We start from the raw sequence: 5,338 nt of genomic DNA, 5'->3' as shown, positions 1-5,338 counted from the left end.
CGCTCCTTGAAAGAGTTGAGTTTTTGAGAGAGAGAGAGAGAGAGAGAGAGAGAGAGAGAGAGAGAGAGAGAGAGAGAGAGAGAGAGAGAGAGAGAGAGAGAGAGAGAGAGAGAGAGAGAGAGAGAGAGAGAGAGAGAGAGAGAGAGAGAGAGAGAAGAGAGAGCTTTTTCACAGCAGCGTATCAGCGAGATCGGTGGGGGCTTCTTATCGTCGCAACTATGGCCGTGTCAGCAGAGAAGAAGGCTGCCAACCCCATGCGGGAGATCAAAGTGCAGAAGCTTGTGTTGAACATATCAGTCGGTGAGAATGGTGATCGTCTCACAAGGGCTGCTAAGGTTCTTGAGCAACTAAGTGGGCAAACTCCAGTCTTTTCCAAGGCTTGTGAGGTCTTTTGGAATCAGGAGGAATGAAAAGATTGCCTGTTATGTAACTGTTCGGGAAGCTAAGGCCATGCAGCTCCTTGAGAGTGGCTTGAAGGTGAAAGAGTATGAGCTCATCAGAAGAAATTTCAGTGACACTGGCTGTTTTGGTTTCGGCATTCAAGAGCACATTAATCTAGGTATCAAATATGACCCATCTACTGGTATTTATGGCATGGATTTCTATGTGGGGCTTGAGCGTGCTGGCTACAGAGTCGGTAGGAGAAAGAGGTCCAAGGCACATGTTGGCCAAGGCACGGTTGTGGCTATTACATCGTATATCGTTCTCAGGACTTGCGGCTTTGATGGCCTGAAAATTTTCAGAGCCTGAAATACTTATGTAAACGAGTTACTTTGGATAGAAATTTTGTGTGGTGGTTTTTTAGGTCTGCTTTGTGTATTGCAATGCCTACCTAGAAGTTTCAGAGTTGTATACACCAAAAGAGAGAGAGAGAGAGAGAGAGAGAGAGAGAGAGAGGGGAGAGAGAGAGAGAGAGAGAGAGAGAGAGAAGAGAGAGAGAGAGAGAGAGAGAGTTCCTTTGTTGGAGAGCAAGTTGGTCAAATACTCACTCGTTCTTTATGGAGGAATCCATCCCATGCAGAGTGCCCCATACTATATGCCAGTTCAATCACAATATCCAGGTGTGCAGCAGGGACAACCACGATTTACACTTCCCGAGCAAGCACAACCACATTACTTGGGGTCCCGCTATTGCAACCACAATTTTCAGGTGTTCAATCACAGTATCCGAGTGCTAGCCAGCATGCTGAGTCTCAATATCATGGCACCCAACTACCTCAGACGCAATATCCAGGTGCTCAACAGGCTCGTCCTCAGTACACTGGCCCACAACAGCAACAAAGAACTCAGCCAAGTGGCGGTTCGAGAGTAGGAAGGCCGCCATGACGACCAGGTTGAAGAATAACAGGAAGAAGAGAGGTCACATCAGTGCATGCCATGGAAGAATTGGCAAGCACAAAAAGCATCCCGAAGGTCGTGGTAATGCAGGAGGTATGCACCACCATCGCATTCTGTTCGACAAATATCACCCTAGGTACTTTGGGAAGGTAGGTATGTGCTACTTCCACAAGACAATGAACAAGTTCCCACTGTCCCATTGTGAATGTGGATCATCTCTTCTCGCTTCTATCCGACTCTATGAAAGTTGCTTTGGAACGAAAGGGGCCCTTGCTGGATGTCACACATCACACGGTTCGGGTACTTCAAGGTGCTAGGTAAAGGCAATGCTCCCCCCACTCCTCTGGTCATTAAGGAAAATTTCTTCTCTAAGATTGCGGAGAAGAAGATCAAAGAGGCTGGTGGTCAGATCTTCCCTTCTATTAATGTGTAGGCGGATGATAATGCTTTTTTTTGCTTCTCAATTAGTTGTAAAGGATTTTTGTATAAGGATTTGCAGAGATGTCCCCTTCCAAAGGGATCTTGCTACGCTAGAAAATCCGCCTCCTCAATATGGCTACAGTAGAATTCTCGGTTTGTTACATTGATGGAGAAAAGGGCATCCTACGATATAGAGGCATACTGTAGCTCACCCTCCCCCGCTGATGCATGTGCGGCGGATTGCGACGATGAAGAAGACCACGTTGCCAGGGACATAGCGGTAAGCATGAGAAGCACCACCATCATAAACACCGTGACTGCCTCTATACTCAAGGATGTTTCTGTCATGAAGACTAAACTACTATTGCAAAGCGCTAAGGGTCTCCAGGTCAAGAGACAGTCTGTAGTAAAGGTGTATCCAGTGACCTGATGGGAACAATTTAGAGACAGTAAGCCTAGCGACGATTGAATGTAGCCTACTTTTTCTTTATATAAAAGAGAGAGAGAGAGAGAGAGAGAGAGAGAGAGAGAGAGAGAGAGAGAGAGAGAGAGAGAGAGAGAGAGAGAGAGAGAGAGAGAGAGAGAGAGAGAGAGAGAGAGAGAGAGAGAGAGAGAGATGGCCACAACGAAGAGGAAGCAAAAGTAGTTGCAGCATAAGCAATCATGACGGTAAGCGCCGTAAGGTTGGATGTAACAAGCATGGAAGAGGCCACACCAACCCCATCAGGTGCTCCAATGGTGGGCTATGGTGCCCAAGGACAAGGTTGTCAAGTGGTTTCTTGCAAGGAACATTGTTGAACAAGGTGCTGTGCGAGATATGCAAGATGCTTGCCTTTATGATGGGTACACACTTCCACAGCTTTACGCCAAAATGCAGTACTGTGTTTCATGTGCCATTCACTCACGTTGTCTGTGTGAGATCTCGTACAACGAGAAGAGTTCGAGAGCCACCACAAAGGTTTAGATGCAAGGACATATGCAGAACCAGAATCAGCGTACCAATGTTCCCACTGTTAGGAAGTAGACAGGTGTATAATTAGTGCATAAGCCAGGAGAGGAAGAAGGCTCATGAATTTTGACTTCTATCATAGAGCTCTTAGAAGACGCATGCTACGAGCATTTCCAATGTGGTTGAAGCCATCAGTTGGATAGACATTGAGTGGATTTTGAGTCTTTTGAACGGGCTTGTATCTTATGTTTTGGAAATGTCTTTCTAAAGTCTTTTCCAAAAAAAAGAGAGACATAGAGAGAGAGAGAGAGAGAGAGAGAGAGAGAGAGAGAGAGAGAGAGAGAGAGAGAGAGAGAGAGTCCGACTTGCTTTGTGAGACTCTCAGTGCGTGACAGAGAGAAGCCTTGCAAAGTGAACAAGACACGACACTCAAAAATCACTAAACTTGGCCGCTGAGAATGAGTGACCAGTGCTCGAAAAAAACTTTTTTTCCAAAAACTTGTCAAACTACATGTTAGAAACAATTAAGGTAAATTGACTAAATTTGAAGGTTTTATTACCAATCTATACTAATTTTTTTAAATTTTGGAGGTTTTCCACCAACTATAAAATTTAGAGGTAAATCTCAAAATTTGTAGGTGGGGTTTACACTAAACCTAGGTTTTTGTTACACTACACCTAGGTTTTTTTCGAGCACTGTGAGTGACTTATATAAGCGGGACTGAGTCTGAGAGGGAGCGAAGATAGCGTAATTGGCTAGATTGGTTGAGAGCATGCACACCCCTTCCATGCAGAGCTTGCTGCCAATAGCGGAGTCAGGCCCACTTTTGTGGGAATTCTAGAAGAAGGTGGAGGTAGGGAATGCTGAACAAGGGCATCAGTGCATCAAAGTCATTTTTGACGCGCGACCAAAAAGGTTGGTTTTTTAGAAAAGATTCCTTGATTGTGATCTCGCAACCTGTGGAACTGTGAAGACAAACCTCATTCTCTCTCTCTCTCTCTCTCACTCCAACTCTCCTCTCTCTCTCTCTCTCTCTCCTCTCTCTCTCTCTCTCTCCTCTCTCTCTCTCTCTCTCTCTCTCTCTCTAAAAGGAATTGGAATGAAGGACACAATAGTAATAGTCCATGGTCCCTCCCCAAGTAGTTGGTAAACTGCATGCAATGCCTCACAAAGCACCTACATCACATGAACTCAAGCAAGCAAAGGATATCTTTCAAGTTCAAGAGCTACCTATACATTATGACGGACATGTGGCATTTGAGTTACCATCTCTTGGTTTATTTGTGCCTGAAATACGACAATTGCAACATGTGAATTTACCATGGAGAATAAGTTTGCACAAATAGAGTTTTGAATATGCTCAAGAAGATGGTTCGGAAGCAAGGGAAAGACTGTATCAATGTGTGTGTGAACACATTAAAGGAAGAGTATGGCTCTTTGTTTGAGACTATTTAATGTGTGTGAACACATTAAAGGAAGACAATGGCTCTTTTGTTTTGAGACTATTTGAGATGCAACATGGTTACCTTTGCTACACTATACACTATAGAGTAACTATTGAGATCTTGATCTAATATTTTACATTGCTTATGCTCGCTCAGTTTCTTGTTTGCTCGGAAGTACTCGCTCGAGGATTGGGATTCCCTTATAGAACAAGCACAAGCTAGATTAGCTAGAGGTCACTTTCTAGTGAAACCACGACAAGAGAAATCTTAATGCAGCATATGGTTGTCAACACTTTTTGTAGATCCAAGGAATATGTTCGAATATGGAAGCATGTCAACGACCTGAAATGTCCAACCCCTAAAGATAGCATGCCTTTAAGACAAATGATGTGGGCTAGAGCTTTTGCAAAAAGGGGTATAGACTTTGTGGGCCTATACATCCACCTGCTTATAGAACCCAAGCTCAATATATAATTGTTAGCTACGGACATTTGACCGAGTGGGACCAAGGCTAAAGCAACTCAAAAGAATGATGCCAGAATTATAGCCACATTCTTGTATGAGAATGTATTCACAAGATATGAATGCCAATGGAAAATGTCAGTGATAGGGGAACTCATTTCCTCAATGAGATGATGAATATCGCTTAATCAATTTCTCTCTCATCTCTCTCTCTCTCTCTCTCTCTCTCTCGCGTTTGTTGGACCACCATCATCGGGTTGGGTGGCCTTGATTTCACATTCAAGGGCCACCAAACCTAATTTTTCGTTGCGGGCCCATTTTACAAGGGTGTGTTCCCACATCACCCCTTTTTACATTAAGGAGATATAATATCAACATAATTTCAAGGCTGTAACAAACCCGCAATAGCATAGTCTTTTACTTGTTTTTCCCCATTGCAATAGAAAAGGTTGCAACAATACATTTTTTCGTATTGTCGATGTAAGGATGACTTTAAGCAAGACAAATTTTCCACGCTTGCACATATAGCAGTGTTTGCACGGTGTTTGATAACCCCTATCAACAAAGATTCAACCTCGGCCAACAAGCTTAGCCAATCAAAGCTATTGAGGCTTCCAATTACTCTGACAAGGTAATTTGAAGGATTTCTAGAGTCAGCATCAGTATCAATTTACTTTTGGTGAGTTATTTCACTTTTGTAAATTGGTTTGGCACAGCTAAACT

The 5,338-nt window shown here is 43.6% G+C and overlaps 2 pseudogenes; both read left to right on the top strand.

The window, feature by feature from the left end:
- Positions 1–218: 218 nt before the first annotated feature.
- On the top strand, positions 219–750 carry LOC147417232 (large ribosomal subunit protein uL5 pseudogene; annotated as a pseudogene).
- A 572-nt stretch (positions 751–1,322) lies between these two features.
- On the top strand, positions 1,323–1,771 carry LOC147417231 (large ribosomal subunit protein uL15x pseudogene; annotated as a pseudogene).
- Positions 1,772–5,338: the final 3,567 nt, after the last annotated feature.

Source organism: Adiantum capillus-veneris, unplaced genomic scaffold (genome assembly GCF_014529385.1).
Source record: "Adiantum capillus-veneris isolate H3 unplaced genomic scaffold, ASM1452938v2 Hic_scaffold_315, whole genome shotgun sequence".
NCBI lineage: Eukaryota > Viridiplantae > Streptophyta > Polypodiopsida > Polypodiales > Pteridaceae > Adiantum > Adiantum capillus-veneris.
The sequence above is the reverse complement of the archived record's forward strand: the minus strand, read 5'-3'. Positions and strand labels throughout refer to the sequence as shown.